The following is a 20,468-nucleotide window of genomic DNA, read 5'->3' on the forward strand; positions in this document are numbered from 1 at the left end:
ACTTTATTAAGGAAGGGCTCCCAGGAGATACTAGTGGGGAAGTGAGCAGGATGGGACAGGAAAGGGGAAAAAAGCCATGCAAAAGTACAATCTCAGACTAACTTCTAGAACCCCAATCTTGCAGAGATGCTCTGCAGAGTAGGTTATGCCTTAGTTGTCCTGACCTGAGCAGGTGAGCTGTCCTTTCTCACTTCCTCAACGTGAGCTTTTGGACAAAGTCCTCCCTCCCTTCATGCACATAAATGTCTGAAGAAGCAGCAGCTTCAGTTGTCCAGGGCCAGCCCTGAGAAGGGCCACAGGTGCTGGTTGTTGGTATGGGAAGTGACGTTTGCAAAAAATAGCAAAAACAAGATCTAGGTTATTCTAGATAGAGCCCTGAAGTCTGGTTCAGCCAGGGAATAAGGAAAATAATACTATAGTGATAAATGTATGATAAGTGTGTATATAGCACTCCCTCTCCTTGCAACATTCTCTTTTCTGATCTCCATTACAACCCTGGAAGATACTAGAATATATTGGGGTATGTATTATGATACCTATCTTAGATAGGTAAAGTTGACATACACCACCATTAAGTGACTTATTTAAATGATAAAAGCTCCAAACCCAGCACTCTGTGTGTGAGTTTCCATAACTCACTGAAGTTCTCTAAGTCTTACTTTGGTTAACTGCAAAACTGGGCAGTGTTAGTAGTAACCATAAAGGGTTAAGTTGATTCGACAAGATGGTTGGTAAAGTGCTAAGCTCAGGGCTCAGCAAAGAGTAAGTTCCCAATAAGCATTATCTATTATAATTTCAATATTATTAATCCTCAGACTTTCCCTCAAATTACTCAAACTCAGATCCTTTTTCTAAAAGGATGTTTTCCCCCCACACCACACTGAATGTCAGTGTGGACCACTTTTCAGGAGTTGAAATTGATTCAGCAAAGTGAACCTTTTGGTTAATGTTGTTTACTGAAGTGGGATTTGAGCTGTAGCAATTTAGACACTTGGCTGGCAGATGGTGGATGGCCTTGGGAGGCTATACCATTTGCTTAGAATACAGGGTTTGTAGTCTCTCTTCACCAGTCATTTCAGAAATGAGTCTCACTTAGTATTTCGCAGAAGCAAATGAGCCTGTAGTTAAAATCCTGGTGAAACAGCTCCTAGTTTAGTATTTATTTACAACCTAGAAACCCAGCAGGTACAGCCCCAGGTGTACTTAATCTTAAAAGCAAATTCTATAGTTCCCTTAGAATTCCTGTTTTCTGGGGCATCCAGAAAGATACATTTGAAAACCAGCTTCCTTTCAGCCCTCAGCCCCATGACAGAGATTTAAAAAAAAGAAAAAAAAACAGGAAAGAATTTTTCTCTCTAATTTGTAAAGCAAACAAGAGAAATAAAAAGAACAGGAGGAAGCCAGCTGCTAGAATGACACCCAAATAGAACAGTTTTGAATAGGTGAGAAATCACAGCATGAATGAAGCCAGAACAAGGGTGGTCTCCAGGCTTTCAGACCTTTCATCACATACATAAGAGGCAAGAAGCACCAAGTGATGATTGAGGGACCCTGATGACAGAATTGAGATGAAAAATAATGGTTCATCTGTGTAAACAGAACACAAGAGCAAAGCCTGCTGTGAAGGCTCTTCCATCAATCATGGAGGCCTAATGGGATAATCCCAGAACTGCAGGACATAGAGGGGATTCGGGGCAGCCGCTCATTCAGATCGTGGCCAGAGACCCAAGGGAGTTGTCTTTGCCCTGCCAGCGAGACCAATGCACAGGACACATTTCCACATTGCCACAGGCCAGCCGCCTTCCCAGAGTGCTAGGGGGTGTGAAACAACCTGCTGGGAGCTTTAGTAGGAAAAGGGGGATAGTGGAGAACATAGTTAATGCAAGAGATCTCGTCTGTACTGTGCTTTCCTGTGTGCTTGGAGCTGCTGGGGTCTTAATATACTTTATCTCAGCAGTCTTCAAAATGACCCTATCAGGGGCACCTGGGCGGCTCAGTTAGGCTCTGCCTTCAGCTCCAAGTCATGGTCCTAGGGTCGAGCCCCAAGTTGGGCTCTCTGCTCAGTGGGGAGTCTGCTTCTCCCTCTCCTGCTGCTGCTGCTTCTCTTGCTTGTGCGCTCTCTCTCTGTCAAATAAATAAATAAAATATTTTTTAAAAAATGATCCTATCAAAACTGCACTTTTCCTGTTTTATAGGGAAAGGCACTAACTTTCCAAAACTAGTAAGTATAAGTAACTTACTAGTGACTAGTAAGTGGCAAAACTCACCTCTCATCCCAGGAATTCTGTTTCCAGAGAGCCTGTGACCTATACTGACTGTCTGGCTATGCTTACAGCAAAGAAAACTCCTTCACTACAGATAATTTAATGAAGCTTCCCAATGTCAGGAGAGGCAAAGAAGAAAGAAATGTGCACAACTCAAGTGCTTCTCTGGTGAGATTTGCTTTATTCTTTTAGGGTTATACCACAAGACATTGAAAAACAGGGGTTGCTCTTGTATGGAAAAGAGGAATGAATAGGCCTGTGTTCACACAGTGGAAGTGGAGTTGGGGGCTGGGTAGGACAGGAAATAGGGCCTAGCTGTCCAGACCCTTACAGAAATCCCCTTCTCAAGTCCCTACTATGAGCCAAACACTGTAGAGATGGGAGCAACAGAGGATGGATAATAAACAATGGTTTCTTCTCATGAGAATCTCACCACACCAGGGGAAAGTCAGACAAACAGATCATTACAAAGCAGTATGTCAATGTTACAATAGTGTAGCAGTGGTAGCAGTGTAATTGTGCTAAATTTTAACCCAGTCCTTAAAGATCACAAAACAGATATGGAGCAAAGAAGATTTTAGCTCAAATATGTGGATGAAAATGGCATTCTAAGTTGAAAGCAATGATAGAGAAAAAAAATTAGGTTTTAACTTAATAAGTTCCAGAGAAATTTAAGTTCTTGTTTTTTCAAGGAAATTAAGAAAATAGATAAAAAGGTAGAAATCCAAGGGATTCTATAATCTCTGTAACACACACACAAAAAATAAAATGAAAAAAAGCTATATAAAAATAATTTAAGAAAAGATAGGAAAAAGCCATATAACTATGTTCTTGTGACACCACTTATAATAAACTACTGACATGTCCAACAATAGGGAAATGATTAAATTAAGCAAGACAAATTTTTTTGGTGGAATATTTTGCATGATTTAGGAGAGACTTTTCAAGTTATTAGCATTTATTAAGTACACTGTGCTAGGCACACAGAACTCAGGCAAGAGTTTCTATCCCTGAACATCTTACTTGAATATGTACTTAGTTCTCATGTATCATGGTTTGATTTCTTTGATCAGAAAATGCATTTTATCAGACATATTCCCCATGGATTAATTTTAGACCTGTAAGATGCTTTTGGTTTTGGCAAATATATACAGTCATGTAATAATTACCCCAGTTTCCTTCATCCCCCTTTGCAATCTCCCCTTTACTAATTCCAGCCCCCCGTGACCACTGATCTGATGTCTGTCTCTATAGTTTTGCTTTTTTTTTTTTTTTTACCAAATGTCAGATAAATTGAGTATATAGTTTTCTTTGTCTTTCCCCTTTCATATAATGTGTTTGAGATTCATCTATGCTGTTGCATATATTGGTAATTTGTTCCTTTTTATTGTTCTATTCTATTCTATTCTATTCTATTCTATTCTATTCTATTCTACGGATGTTCCCCAATTCATCTATCCATCTACCAGGCATTGAATATTTGACATTTTTGGCAATTATGGATAAGGCTGACAAAGACACTGGCATTCATGTCTTTGTGTGGACATATACTTTCATGTCTTTGTTAATATATCTAGGAATAGGATTGCTGGGTCATATGATAAGTGTATTTCACTTTATGAAAAACTGCCAAGTTGTTTCCAAAGAAGCTGTATAATTTCACATCCCCACGAGCAATCTAGAAAGTTCCAGGTGCTTTCAATCCTTGCCAAATTGTAGATTGTCAATTGACATGTCAATCTTTTTCATTTCATCCATTCAAGTCGGTATGTAATATTGTTTCATTGCATCAGCCAGCGGTGAGTGGGAGGGGTGGCGATACCACCCTTAGGCTTGGTGTTTTGTAAGAGGAACTTTATAGGACTCAAAAAAAGCTGTTATATTCATGGTTGTAACTTATTACAGTGAAAGAATATACACTAAAATTAGCAAAGGGAAAAGGTACATGGGGTTAAGTACAGGGGATAGCAAGTGTAAGCTTCCAGGTGCACACTCCAGGGAACATGCCTTAATTCTTCCAGCAATGACATATGACATGTGCGAAATGTTGCCAACTAAGCTTACTGGAGCCTTGGTGCCTAGACTTTTACTGGGGATTCAGTATTGTAGGTAGACTGCACTTGTGTGACCTCAGATACCCTCATTCAGGGCCTCCCTCTCCCTCCAGCAAAACCAGGTGTTCCCTACAAATTGCTTTGTCAGGATAAGCTTGCCTGGTCAAATTGGAACAGTGTAATCCAAGGCCTTGGGCGTACAAAAATAGGTTTCCAACATAAATGTAGCATGACTCAAGGGCTCAGACATACAAAAACACTGTCAGGAGGCAGGAAGAATATCCATGGAATATTCCAGGGGTCAGTCGAAAACACAGGCCTTTCTTTGGAATATCCAGGGTTTGGGCAACCCAGGCCCACCCTGTCCCAAGCACTTGGGATCTTAATTTGCCTTCCCAAATGACTACTAATGTTGAACTTCTTTGCATGTGCTTATTTGTCAGTCATACATTTTCTTCAGTAAAGTGTCCAAATCTGTTGTCATTTTTTTAATGATTTGTTTTCTTTTTATTGAGTTGTAGGAGTTCTTTGTATATTCTGGATAGAAATCACTTATCAGATTATTTTGCAAATAGATTCTCCCAGTTTGTGATTTGTCTTTTCTGTTACTTAATAGTACTTTAAGAGAGCGAAAGTTCTTGATTTTGATAAAGTCCAATTTATTAAGATTTTGTTTTATGATTTGTGCTTTTGTATCTTTTCCAAGAAATCTTTTCTGTATCAAGGTCACAGACTTTGTCTCATATATTCTTTCTGGAAGTTTTATAGTTTTAACATTTTCGTGTAGTTCTATGACCCATTTTGAGTTAATTTATATATATGATGCAATGGAAGAGTTGAAGTTCTTTTCTTTTTTTAATTATAATATGCAGTTCTTTCAGAACTATTTCTTGAAAAGAAGATCTTTTCTCTCCATTAAATTATCTTGGTACCTTTGTCAAAAATCATTTGCTTTATGTTATCCATTTATATTATTATGTATATTTTATATTTATATACAATTATATTAACATATATATTTATTTATATGATTATATACTAACATATATTATATAGATATTTATTTATATAATTATATATTAATATATAAAATATTTATTATATATTTATAAATAAATATTTATAAATTGTATATAATATATATTTGATATATGAATATATATTACCATTTATATATTTTATATAAATACCATTATATATTTTATTTTATTTTACTTTTTTTAAATATTTTTTTAATTTATTCATGAGAGACACAGAGAGAGAGAGAGGCAGAGACACAGGCAGAGGGAGAAGCAGGTTCCATACAGGGAGCCCGACGTGGGACTCGATCCCGGGTCTCCAGGATCAGGCAACTGGGCTGAAGGCAGGCGCTAAACCGCTGAGCCACCGGGGCTGTCCCCATTATATATTTTATAAAAACTTTGTGAACATATTCTGCTGGGTTTATCCCTGAATATTTCATGTTTTTTGACCCTTTTGGAAATGACAGGCTTTTTTCAATTTCCAATTGTTTCCTGCTAATATATAGCAGTATATGCAATATACTAATATACTGCTAATATATAGCAGTAAATGCAATTTTTTTGTATATTTACTTTGCGTGTCTTGTAATGATGCTAAATTTACTTATCAGATATAGCAGATTTTTGGTTTTATTGAGGTTCTTTGGGACTGTTTCTGTAGATGAAACAAAAGTATATGCTAATAAAGACAGTTTTATTGCTTCATTTCCATTCTCTGTGTATTTTATTTATTTTTTTCCTGCAGTGGCCAGGACATCCAGTCCACTATTAAGCAGAAGTTTTATCTTTGTCTTGATTTATTTATTTATTTATTTATCTATTTATCTATTTATTTATTTTTATTAGAGAAAGAGAGATGAGTGGAGGGCCAAGGGAGAGATAGAATGTTAGGTGGGTTCCATGTTCAGCATGGAGCCTGATTTCGGGCTTGATCTCATGACCATCAGACCATGACCTGAGCCAAAATGAAGAGTTGGATGCTTAACTGACTGAGCCACCCAGGCACCCAATCCTTGTATTGTTTCTGATCTTTGTAGGGAGGCATTCAGTTTTTCACCATAAGTGTGATGTTAATGATATTTTTGTTATTGCTATTTTTCTTTTAATAGCTACCTGCCTGTATTAGCTTCCTAGGGCCGCCATAATGTACCACAAATTGGGTGACTTCAAATAACAGAAATTTATGGTCTCACTACTCTGATGGCTAGAAGTCTGAAATCAAGGTGCAGGCAATGTTGGCTCCTTCTGAGAACTGTGAATGAGAATCTGTTCCATGTCCCTCTCTTAGCCTCTAAGGGCTGCCAGCAATCTTTGGCATTTCCTGGCTTATAAGTACATTTTTTCAATCCTTTATATGGCACTTTCTGCATCTCTTCACACAGTCTTCTTTCTATTCACATCTGTTTCTGTGTCTGAATTTCTCAATTTTATGAAGACACAAGTTATATTGAATTAATGGCTACTCTAAAGACCTCAGCTTTACTAAACTACACGTGTAAACACCCTATTTCCAAATGAGGTCTCATTCTGAGGCACTAGGTATATAGGTATATTCAACATGGGTTTTTTTTGGGGGGGGTTATAATTCAACCCATAATTATGCCCCTTATCAAAATGAAAAAGTTCTCTTCTATTACTAGTTTGCTAAAAGATGCTTTTCAAGAATTGTTGTTAAGCTTTGGCAAATACTTTCTCTGCATCTACTGAGATGATCATTTGCTTTTGTTTTAGTCTTTTGATATAGTGATATAGTGAATTATGTTGATTGGTTTCCAAATGTTGAAAAACTTTCAGATCCAGGGTAAATGATGGTTGTGATATCTATCTATCTGTCTATCTGTCTATTATCTATCTATCTATCTATCTATCTTACTAAATTATTACTAAATTAAGTTTGCTAATTCTTTTTAAGGATTTTTGTGTCTGTGTTTGTTACGGATTTTCATCTGAGCTTTGTGTTTTTGTTGTTGTTTTGTTTTGTGGTTTTTGTTTGTTTCTGCAAAAAGCTTTATAGTTTCCATTTGGTCCACAGTTTGGGAGAGGGCTCCAAGGTGTTAAAAAGCTGCACAGTGGCTGCAGGAAGAGGCTCAGGCATAAGCCCCGGCACCAGGGGGATCCCAGAGGAGCGCTCCAAGGCTGCTAGCCTTCAGAGGCTCCTAGTCATGATTGAGGGTGAGTCTTTCTTTCTTTCTTTCTTTCTTTTTTTTTTTTTTTTTTTTTTTAGAATTGGGGGGAAATCTTGACTGCTTCTAAATTTTTTTTTTAATTTTTATTTATTTATGATAGTCACAGAGAGAGAGAGAGAGAGGCAGAGACACAGGCAGAGGGAGAAGCAGGCTCCATGCACCGGGAGCCTGATGTGGGATTCGATCCCGGGTCTCCAGGATCGCGCCCCGGGCCAAAGGCAAGCGCCAAACCACTGCGCCACCCAGGGATCCCTCTTTCTTTCTTTCTTTCTTTCTTTCTTTCTTTCTTTCTTTCTTTCTTTCTTTCTTTCTTTCTTTCTTTCTTTCTTTTTCTTTCTTTCTCTTTCTTTCTTTTTAAGATTTTATTTATTTATTCATGAGAGACACAGAGAGAGGCAGAGACACAAGCAAAGGGAGAAGCAGGCTCCCTGCAGGCAGCACAAGGTGGGACTGGATCCCAGGACCCTGGGGACCACAACCTGAGCTGAAGGCAGATGCTCAACCACTGAGCCACCAGGCATCCTGAGGGTGAGCCTTTGGAAGAGATCTTTACCCAACCCAGCCTGGGAGCCAGCCACCTTGGAGAGGTTTGGAAGGTAGTTACCCCTCTTCTTGATGAGTTTCACCTCCTCATCCCGGAAGTGGATCTCCAGGATGTCTGAGAGCTGGTAGTCTGTGGCGCAGAACCCAGGGCATGCACATCCAAAAGGCGTGGGTTCAGAATCTTCTCCTGAACCATGGTAGCTTCCATGGTGTCCAGGGTTTTATGCCATTCATCTTGGGAGGGTTTCTGCATGCCCTGGAAGAGGGTGTCCATGCCCTGCTGGTTTTGCACCTTCAGGAGTGCAAAGTGCCCTTACACTTTTCCTTAGCCAATTTGAGGAGGAAGTGGCCTACGCCCTCCAGAGCCACACCATTGGGATGGAAATAGAAGCCCAGAGAGAGATAGGTGTAGGAGACCCACAGATGGATGTGGACCAGGTGCTGGACGGCTGCCTCCCCCTCTGTGGAATAATTCTGATGTATCTGGGAGCTTATGGTTGATGGATTATAAGGAGCTAAGCCCAGAATAGGATGTTGGCTGGTCCTGGAGGCAGAAGGTGGCTGGGAAGATGGCTCTGAAGGTTAAGATTAGGAAAAAGGTTGGAGATACCCTAGATGGGGTGTCTCTCGGTCTGTTCTGTCCAAACACTGTTGAAGCAAGAGACAGATCTGGGGGGACTCCCGGGTGCATTGGCTGAGCTTTGTTCTTTTAATGTTTTTTTTTTTTAAATTTTGAAATCAAAGTAATAAATGCTTCATTAAATTAAGCTGGGAAGTATTTTCTCCTTACCTAGTTTCTGTAAAAGTTTGGAATGATTGGTATTATTTCTTACTTAAATATTTGGTAATTCACCAGTGAAGTCAAATTGTCTTGGGATTTTCTTTGTGGGAAAGTGTTGAACCACTACTCAGGTTATTTCTTATTGAATAAGTTTTGCTTATTTGTGCCTTTTCTGGATTTTGTACCTTTCACTTAGATTCTTAAACTTATTGGCATGCCATTATTTTGATATTCCCTATCCTTTAAAATGTAGGGAGTGTAGTGATGCCTTCCTTTTTCTTTGTGATATTGATAATTCAAGTCTTTTCCTCAGCCCAACAAAACCATCTCCCCTCATTTTCCAATATTCATTCTTTCTGATCAAGTTTGGTGGAGATGTATCAATTTTATTGATCTTTTCAAAGAATTAGCCTTGGAGTACATTGATCTTTATTGTTTTTTAAGTTTTCCATTTCATTAGAAGTTACCTTTATCATTTTTTTTGATCTGCTTACTGCAGGTTTCATTTTAATTTATTTTCTTTTTCTAATTTCTTAAGGTAAAACCTTAGGTCATTTCTTTCTTTCTTCTTTTTTAATGCAAGTGTTTAATGATATAAATTTTCCTCTAAGTACCATTTTATTGCATCCAATAAATATTGATATGTTGTGTTTTCCTTGCATTCAAGTTAAAATATTTTATAATTTTATTTTTTCCCCTTAAACTTGTGGGCTATTTAGAAATGTATCATTTACTCTTAAATATGTGAGGAGATTTCACAGATTTCTGGTGAATTCCACTGTGGTCAAACACATATTTTATGATTTCATTCCTTTCATATTATTTTTTAAAAGATTTTATTAATTTCTTCATGAGAGAGACAGAGACAGAAACAGAGAGAGAGAGAGAGAGAGAGAGAGAGAGGCAGAGACACAGGCAGAGGGAGAAGCAGATTCCCTGTGGGGAGCCCAATGCGGGACTCCATCTGGATCCCAGGATCACACCCTGAGCCAAAGGCAGATGCTTAACCTCTGAGCCATCCAGGCGTCCCTCCCTTCATATTATTGAGGTTTGTTTTTATCTGATAACATGGCCTGTCTAGGTAAATGTTTCATGTGTCCTTAGAATGTATTGTTTGGGGATGAATAGAGTGTTCTATAAATGTCAATTAAATCAGTTTCTTTGGTAATGTTCAAGTCTCCAATATCTTTACTGATTTTCTACTTGTTCTATTTATTGACTACTGAGAGGGAAGTATTTAAATCTCTAATTTTAATTATAAATTTTTTTTATTTCTGTTTTCAGTTTTATCCACTTTTTTCTGTATGTATGCCAAAGTTCTATTGTGGCACAATCTTTGTTTATAGCAGTTCCTTTTGATTTTTAATTATTGTTTCCATTTCCCTGCAGAATTCCCCATGTGTTCACACATGTTGTCCATATTTTCCATTTGGCCCTTGAACATATTAATAATCATAGTTATATAGTGTCCTTGTGTATTATCTGGGGCATCTCTGGGTTTCTTTTATTTATCTTCTGACAATACGCTGATTTTCCTCCCCCCATGATTTTATATGTGTCTCATAATTTTTTATAGAATGCTGGATACTGCATGTAGAAGAGCAGAGAGTAGATAAGTATTGTTCTTGCCTGGAAATGGGCAAGCCTCTTTTCCTTTCAAGTTGCTAGTAAGGCCTTTGAGTCGATCTGGTCTGTACTTGAGTTGGGTTTGAGATCTGCTGCTATCACTGCCTTCAGTGGGTATAGCCTTTCTTTTCCTTCATCAGTGGGATACTTCTCTGCTGTGCTTGGTGTGGAGTTGTGTATTTTTCTCAGTATTCCTGTCCTGCCCTTACTTTTCAGCAGATAGTGTATATCTGCAGCATATAGAGGTTCTCTCTCTCTCTCTCTCTCTCTCTCTTTTTTTGCTCTTCATTCCCTGGAAAATTGACTCTACTTGTAACCTAATGTGAGGCTTGTGGTGGGCATCCTGGTGCCAGGTCCTGCATCAGTCTTAACCAATTGTAGCACAGCTTTGTATCTGAGCAAGATCCTGCGCTCAAAAGTATTTCCTCCCCTTCAGGAGCAAAGTTTCGCTGTTAATTTTTTTTTTGAGGTCAAGATTCTTTTTTTTTTTTTTTTTTTTTTAATGATAGACATAGAGGGAGAGGCAGAGACACAGGAGGAGGGAGAAGCAGGCTCCACGCCGGGAGCCCGATGTGGGACTCGATCCCAGGACTCCAGGATTGCGCCCTGGACCAAAGGCAGGCACTAAACCGCTGAGCCACCCAGGGATCCCCTTTTTGCTGTTACTCTTAGCAACAGCAATCTTGTGATCTCAGCCTGCTGAGCTTAAGAAAATTTATGGTTTTGTAGACTAGCTAGATATTTCTTGTGTTTAAGGTAGAGTGATAGAGTGATAGTCTCTTGTATCTTTCTACATCCTACACTGAAATGGAACTCTCATGAGCAACAGTTTAAAATGTGAGAAAAATGATAGGATTTTAACAACAGTTTCCCAAACTGGAAAATACTGAATACGCAAAACTCTATGTACAATATAATTCCAATATTAATTCATCTTCTATTATGCATTAGGCCTTTTGGTAGATACTGATGAGCAAGATTAATGTTGTCCCTTCTTTTCAAAGAAATTATAATTAAAAATTAAAATTCTTCTACATAAACACTGAATAGATTTGTACATCAAGAAATAACAAAACCAGAATTAAAAATCCAATGGTGGGATGCCAATGGTGGCTCAGTGGTTGAGGGTCTGCCTTTGGCTCAGGTCATGATCTCAGGATTCTGGGATCAAGCCCCGCATTGGGCTCCCAGCGGGAAGCCTGCTTCTCCTCTTTGTATGTCTCTGCCTCTCTCTCTGTGCCTCTCATCAGTAAATAAAATCTTCTAAAAAAATCCAGTGCTGTTCTTGGGAAGATATATATTCTAATAAGTATGACACAAGTTAACATCATTAATGTATGAAGTACACATGCAGTAACTTATAGCAAATACTGTTGGTGCTTTACTCATATTCCCTAGGATCCTTTACTGTTTTTGTCCCACTGGCTTCTGGTATGCTTTCCCTTCTAAATACTGGTACCTGCAGCTCTTGTTTGGAGACTTCTCTTAGCCCACTTGCCTGTTCCCCCACTCCCCGGTCCCGCCCCTACTCTGAGATAGTCTTTAGCCAAGGATGGAGAGTAAAATTTCTCTTGTCCCCTAATCAGGACAATTTAGAGGTATGATCTCTATTGTCCCCAGAGTTTTCCTGGGGAGTTATGCCAAAATTTTCCTCCATGGGACTTTATCTGATACCACATAGTTCTTTGGTTGCCCTCCCCTTCCTGTCTTATAACTTTTTCCTAGAAATATTTCCTAAGAAGTCACTTTGGTACAACTCCTCATCTCAGAGATGTCTAGAGACCTGAACTATGGCATATATCAAAGTAAAAGTACTAAAAGTACAACAGGAAAAAAATGAGCTAAGGGCATAGACTGGGAATTCACATGTAAAATTAAAATATATCCTTTCCAAGGGTAACCTTTCTTTAGTGTATTTTGGAGGGAAAGGAGAATTTTGTCTCATCCGCTCTCTAGTCCTTCCATGGTTCATTATGTATCTACAATACTTCCAATCTCTCATTCCTCTCAGCTCTGCTTCAAATGTCTTCTTACTTTGATGCTGCCCCCCAAAACCCTGGGCCAACTTTCCTCCCTCAATTGGTGGCTTACCTTGTGATGTTGGCCACTGTGGATGGGTGACAGTACTCTCAGGGTTCAAGAATAGGTATAAAAATTTCACCGTAGAAAAAACCCTTAAATCAAATGACTAAAAATGACTATTCCCAAAACCTAAGAGGGAAAACTTCAAAATCTTTCTTAGTCATCATGGTCGATTATTTCTTTGTCTTGAAGCCCACCTTACCCGCTACCTTTTCTTGAGAGAGTCTCTTCTTTGGTTCCTATTGTGACCACCTGCCACTCAGTTTAGGAAAATTCTGTTCTCTGTCATCGGGGTTAGCTATCTTCTGGTTCTGATTCTCCATATCAGGATATCTCCTGGGATGAAATTTTCCGAGGTCTAATTTATCAGTCTAACTGATAGTATAGTTAGACTAATAAATAGCTTGCTGTGTATGCAGTATATGAAGCATTTATAGAGTGGGATTGGAGATTTAGCAGGACAATTTTTATGGGATCTGGTACTTTTGCTTGGGAATTCTTTTTTGGGCCAGTGACAGGGAGAGAGAGGTAACTGTGTGTACTTCCTCCCACTATTCCTTCAGAGATGTCTTATTGGTAGCTTGTAACCAGTCACGGGGGAGTGTTTACACAGTAGAAATCAGGAATTGCTACAAGTGGGCTTTTCTCTTACCTTAGAGAGTCAGTTGTTAAACATCTCCTAGTATACACTGTCCCAACATTTGAGGGGACCATAATCCTTCCATTCATAGCCTAGATGGTTCAGCTATTCCCTAGCTCCTGGCTTTGATGATTGGTGCAAAAATGAGTAAATATTCTCAGATGGGCTGATCAAAGTCTTCTCTGATTTTTGCTGAAATGATTGGGGAAAAGACATGCTCTATTTTTGATACCTTGGATACTAAGAGTCCATAATGTCTGGAGCTGGTGAAGGTTATGTGGGCCAGTGCATAAAGATAGCCTGCGTGAGAATAAAGCCAGTCTAGAGGAAAATAAAACCTAAACAAAGAGTGAATAAATGACAGGGCTTGTGCTCATCATTTTAATTCCTGTATGGAACTTCTAAATTTCAATTACTGATAGCAACCAATGCCTATTATTGTTTTAGCTATTTTGAGTTCAGTTTCTGTCACATGCAACCTTGTGAATTCTGACTTATATAATTGTGAAGAGTGCTCTCTCTCTCTCTCTCTCCCTCTCTCTCTCTCTCTTTCTCATACACACACACACACACAAACACCAAAGGCAGTAGTACCTGCCAGAAAACGGGAGGAAATTTTCCCTACAGACAATGTAGAGCATTACATTATTATGCAGAGCAACGTCAATTCTCCTTTTCTCATCCTTCTACTTCCAGATCACGCACAGGGACTTACCAAACAACAGAGGCAGCAACTGTTAGTTATTCCAACACTAGATGGGAGTTCTGAAATTAAGGGCTCTCATCCTCCATCCTCCCCCTCTCCTCCAGTTAAACCAGGTCAAAATGTTAGGCAGTACTCCTTCCGCTCCTTAGATTATGTAGATAGAAGCAATATAAAAATTGATATTTTCCCTGTCAGAGCAATTTTTCCAAAAGAAGAGGGTGGTACTATGCACAGAGAACAAATGATGATTTTGCTTTAGGATGAAATTGTTCAAATAAATATAAATTCAAACAATGACACTAGTTTACCTCAAGTCTTGATGAAATTAATAGCCCTTAGTGGAAGTGATTTGGTGAAATAAGCACTGTCTTATATAGCTGGATGGAAAGTCAGATGACACAACTTTTCTGGAAAACAGTTTGTCAGTATATATCTAGAATGGAAGGATTTCCATTCCCTTTTGCTGAACATTTCTACTTCTGGGAATATATACTAACTATATTATCAGAAAATCAGATGGAAATTCATACACTGATATTCTTTACAGCCTTGCTTATGATATAAAAAGGTTGGAAAAAAACCTAAATGCCCAACAGTAAATGAATGCTTAAATAAAGTGGGGCCTATCTATATAATAAAATATCACTTCCAAAATAGCCTTTTTAAGAATTTAAAATATAATCCTGATTATAACATTTAAGAAAAAGCCCTACACAAACTGGTAAATGGCGTGATCTCTCATAAAAATGCATGTGTACCTCATGACTCATCTTGATACAGGCTGAGAATATTCCAATCCCTTAATGTTTTTGCATCTGCTAAGCCCTCACCCACTTTCCCACCTGGTGAATTCTTATTTTTCCTTAAAAATCCAGCTCACATATTATACCTTTCATGGAAATTTTTTTGGGAGGATGGTTCATAAAGGGGGTCGATCATTCTGTCCTAAAGAACACTAAAGAATAGACTGTATTCCCTGAGAATCTCTAAGTCCCTCCCCTCCATCTAGACTACTGTTCTCTGCAGCCTCTCCCATCCACTGGCATTGGTACCTAAGGTGAGATGAGATCATTTGCCATTCTGCCTCTGTAATGTCCTGGGGACCTCTGTGAGGCTGTGGCCAGCAAGGGCCAATGAGGCTGTCCTGGTTCCCATCAGCAACAGGAACCTACAGATGGGTACTCTGAGCAGGAATGCTGTAGATGCATATCATTTTTAAAAGACCTTTCTACTCTAGAATGTAATACTTCATAACTGTGAGATGTTGATATACATTACAAAATATGGACTTATGCCACTTGTAATGAGTCAACTATTGGGTGGATTCCATGAATAAAATCAGCCAAGCTTTAAAAATATATATAATTGTCTCTAGAAACCATAAGGGAACCATGGAAATGACTCTTCTGTTACTAACACAAACAGCAACCGAGGGCCTGCTGCCTCAGGCGATATGAAACCACAGCATGGTGTGACAAGTATACTGAAGGTGAATCCTTACCCTATTCTTAGTAGTCTGTGAAATGAATGAAGGATGCTAGAAGTAAAGTCCCTGCACTTGCCTTTGACAATGTGTCTTCACCAAAGATCATTCTTCTTACTGCCCAGGCTGTCCCATTTTCTGGCACTATGCTGTTATTATTGTTATCACTACTGTTTTGCCAATAATTGATTGCTAATGACACCAAAACTTACTTTTACTATCATAATATTTTCCTAAAGGATTGGTAGCTTTCAGATAGGCATACCTCTGCCTTTTCTGGTTCTGTATTCTTGGGCAGTTTTTTAAACATCCTTGAGGACCAATTTCCTCCAATACAATTGGAGAAATATTGGGGGTAATAAGGTGACCTGATGTTTTATGGATAGACTGCAAAGATTATGAGAAATCTGCAAATGTTCATTGCCAACTCATCAGATTAAGTGACAAGATTCTGATATAACATGGGAAAAATAAGGGGAGTACTTTGAAGGGATTTCTGGGCTTGCATTCCCATAGCCCTTTATTTCTGTGACCAGTGTCACTTATCAAAGAGTTGTTGTGTCTTTCTGTGCTGTTAAGGGTAGAAATAGAGTCCATTATTCACTTATTCAGCAAATAATCTACTAAGTGATCACAATGCCTTTTGTATTTCTAGTGCCTAGCAGAGTAGCTGGCACATAATTGGTTTGTAACACATGCTTGAGAAGTAAATTAGAAAACGTATGTAGCTTTATGACATGTGGAAAAGAGGATTGCTATGACCATAGTGAGAGAGCCCAATGTATAGAGAAGGAGGTCAGTTAGAAAACTCCTCAAGAATGTAGACATACTACAACCAAATAGTTAAAGTTGTGGTTTAGCAAGTGAATATAGCCTCATTGAGCCAAAATAGTGGTGACAGTAGACAAGGAAAGGGATAAAAGGAATAGGAAAAAGAGAATACTAAATTTAGTATTGGATTGGATAAATACTAAATTTAGGACACAGTTAGCCTCTTGGCAGGAGGGAAGAATTGGGTTTTGGGAAGAGCATATTATGGATTTTATTTATATTTGTAGCATTTTCTTTCTTTCTTTTTTTTTTAAAAGATTCTCTTTATTTATTCATGAGAGACACACACAGAGAGGCAGAGACCTAGGAAGAGGGAGAAGCAGGCTCCCCTCAAGGAGCCCAACATGGGACTTGATTCCAGGACTCCCACATCACAACCTGAGCCGAAGGCAGACACTTCAACTACTGAGCCACCAAGGCATCCTTGTTTGTTTCTAAAGCTGGTATTAGGTGAAAATACTCATAGTGTTTTCTCTATATTCTTCATATTTTATTAAAAAATAAAATGCTCATTATTGATGCTTCATCACCTCTAGGTATTTTTATAATTTTATTAAAATTTACAGAATTATAAAATCAGTCACCAATTTTAATCAGGTTGAGGCCAGTAATATTCCTTCTACACTTAGACCCACCTACTCAGGACCTTGGTAAATTCTTTTCAAGGGCTCAGTCATTATTTTCTAACTGTTCTGACCTCCAGGGTTGGCTCTTTCCGAGCCATTCCTCATTCCGCTCCAGAGTTCTCCCTAAAATGTAGATCGTGTCATTTTTTTGCTTCTAAACAGTTTGTGAAGCAAAGTCTAAACTTGCCAACCTAGCATTGAAAGAATCCCACAGCTTAGGTCCTATTTAACTCTTTGGCCTGTTGTTTTCCGCTATAGGACACTTGCCACGAACTCACCTAGTATGCTCTCATCATTCTTTACTCTGTCCATTACACTTATTTTTTTAAAAAATATTTATTTATTTATTCATGAGAGACATACAGAGAGAGGCAGAGACATAGGCAGAGGGAGAAGCAGGCTACCTGTGGGGAGCCTGATATGGGACTCGATCCCAGGACCCTGGGATCACGCCCTGAGCCAAAGGCTCAACCACTGTGCCATCCAGGCACCGCCTGTCCATTACACCTTTAAAGATGAGTGCAAAAACCAGATGACTTTACTTTTCTTGTTCAATTTGGGAAGATGCCTTCGAATAAATGAGAGTCTTAGGTAAGGAGGAGACTAATTTTAGACATTGGGTAATATATTGGTGTCCATAGCATCTAGAAAAGTCCATTTCCTTTTAAAATCATCAGCTTTCAATATAATACCTACTCAGTGAGAAAGAAATGTAAGCAAATATTGAGATAATAATAATAAGTCCACACAATATTTAAAAAAATATTGTGCAAGAGCTGAGGATTTGATTGGTGTGTTTTGTTTTCAGGATTTCTTGCATATGGCCGTGTGTGATTGGTAGGTAGGTTGAAGATATAAGAGATAAAACACTAGGTTGCAAACTTTGATTTCAATTCTAATTTTGCAAGAACCTTATTTTATTCAAATGCTTAAATTCTTAGAGTTTCAATCACCTTCTCTATTAATCAGAAATAGTCACACAACTTTAACTCCGGAATCTAATCTGTCATGGGTTTGCAAGCCTTGTGTCCTGTTTTACTGAAACCTAGTAGAAAGTCCTTATCCAGTTCCTACTGCATAACAGCTTGTCCATGAGGGATGAGTTTGCTTCTAGTGTTTTATGAATCCCTTGTAGTTATATGAGTTCAAGGAAATAGACTTAATTTGTTACAAAAGCTGTTGACTTAACAGTCATGGTTTGAGCAAATAAGATCATAGCATACTCTCCAAACTAAATTAAACTCATTCTTCACCATGCTGTCTTTAATAATACCTGCTGCTGTAGTACAGTCCAAATGGCGGCAGATGTGTTAAGAGGAATGACATTTACTACCTCTCTGGTTTGGTTTTAGAGAACCCCTGGAGGTCCCAGCAGCTTCTTTACACTCAACTCCAGCCCTGAAATGCCATTGTAAGAGTTTTCTCTTTATTTTTAAGACTTTCATAAATACTACCTATATTAAAAACTCCAGCTGGTGTTAAGATCTAAGAAAAGACTTTGATGGGAGAAGGGAGAAGTAATAAGAAAATCTTTAAAATAGAGAAGGAAAGGTTATGTGTCCATAAGAAATAGAAAAAGATAAACACTACAGAGGTGGGAAACCACTGGTATTTTTCATTGTTTCTCAATCCTACTAAGATTCAGCACTTGTGTATTATTATTCTTTAAATAAAATCCATGTATCCTAAATGAGAAGTCGTGATATTTTATACAATGGTAGATATGGTTCATTGGGTTGTTACTCAGCAAATATTCCCTTCCTACCTTCCCTTCTGCACCATCTCCATGGGAGAGTTATACTTTCTCTCCCCATAGATATTGGGCTTGGCTATGTGACTTGCTTTGCTTCTAATGGTTAGAAACTATAAAAAGGTCAGACAGATATTTTACCTCATTTGCAAAGTAACAAATTATTCTGCTGAAGTTTCATGGATGCTGCCAGGAGACATGAGACTTCTATGTCAGAGACAAAGAACTTTATTACACCATTAACAGTAACAAAGGTCTGTGTTTTCTTGGGTTGGTTCCCCAAGCCCTAGTTTCCATGGGCTGATATGAAGATGGTCAGCTGACATCTGCACTCACAGTGAGTTGCATTGCATGCGAAAAGCCTGAGCTTAAGGAACTCAAATTTTTTGTAAAGGACAATGAGCATGTGTGCTTTTTATTCCAGAGGGAGACCCTATTTCTATTTTATTTTTTATATTTTATTTATTTATTTGAGAGACAGAGAGATTGGGAGAGGGCACAAGCAGAGGGAATAGCAGGCAGGGGAAGAGGGAGAAGCAGGTTCCCTGCTCAGCAGGGAGCCAGATGTGGAGCTTGATTCCAGGACTCTGAGATCATGACCTGAGCTGAAGGCAGACACCTAACCAACTGGGCCAGGTGCCTCGACCCCATTTCTATCTTTGAAGGCTGTTTGCTATCCATCTTTGAAAGAAAAGTGCAGAATAAAGGCAATCAGTGTCTCTAAGTACAAGATGCACAGAAATGTGAATGATCTGTAGAACTCCTTTCCTGACACCAGCCTCTGCCACTTCCTATGGATCTGTTGCCATGTGGGAATAAGGCCAGCTAAGTTACAGCCTGACATAGAGGCACCACTCTAAACTGAACTTGAATCAGTTGAACAGTAGTCAGCATGAAAATACATAAACATGGGGAAAAATGTTTATGATTGGGATGGATTGTTATGTAGTATTGTTGTAATAATAATTGAGTATATATAAATTGGTAAGGGAAAGGAGAGCCTCCCATACAAAAACCGCAAATATTTTGCATGGCTTTGGCTTTGGGATCACTCAGTGAGTGATAAGGAAGCTGTTTTAGGAAGTTGAAAAATGGTGATTCGTGTTATAGAATGACAAAATATTATGTAAAACTATTGCTTGCAAAGTGCTACAGGAAAAAGGTAAGCTCAGAAAAAACTGGTTAGCTTGGAAGGAATTGGAAGAAATTCAGAGAGCCCAGAAATCTCAGGTTTGGAAAATAAAAGGTGGGTTTTTTGTTTGTTTGTTTGTTTAAATCAAAACTGAGTGTGGTCATTACAAAGACCAGATCAACAATGGATCTAACATCCTTTCTTAAGATATATCAACAGAAAAAAAAAGATATATCAACAGATTAAAATGTGGTTTGATAGATCCTCTGAGCTGGACAAAAGGGCTTCTAGAAAAATTAAGGTCTCACAGAATGCTAATATATCCAACGTATCTATAATTCAGTTGGTCTAGGGAGACATGCCTTGGAAATAATTTGGGGTGTGGCTCTTCGCACTTGGATTTAATAGAAGATAAACCAAACTTTTGAGAGACCTATATTGGCAAACCTAGACTGAAAGACACTGAGACTGTTACAGATATAAAAAGTCTCCTTGTGGGGTGCCTTGGTTAAACATCTACCTTTGGCTCAGATTATGATCCCAGGGTCCTAGGATCTAGCCCCACGTGTGTGTGTGTTTGTGTGTGTGTGTGTGCGTGTGTGTGTGTGTGTGTGTGTGTGTGTAGGTCCCTGCTCAGTGGGGAGTCCGCCTCTCCCTCTTCCTCTGCCATTCCCACTCCTTGTTCTTTTTCTCTCTCTCTCTCTAACAAATAAATAAGATCTTAAAAAATAAAAAGACCCTT

General features: G+C 38.6%; 1 pseudogene; it reads right to left on the reverse strand.

Annotated features, from left to right (window-relative positions):
* Positions 1-1,706: 1,706 nt before the first annotated feature.
* Positions 1,707-16,949, reverse strand: LOC121498622 (annotated as a pseudogene).
* Positions 16,950-20,468: the final 3,519 nt, after the last annotated feature.

Source organism: Vulpes lagopus, chromosome 9 (genome assembly GCF_018345385.1).
Source record: "Vulpes lagopus strain Blue_001 chromosome 9, ASM1834538v1, whole genome shotgun sequence".
Lineage (NCBI taxonomy): Eukaryota > Metazoa > Chordata > Mammalia > Carnivora > Canidae > Vulpes > Vulpes lagopus.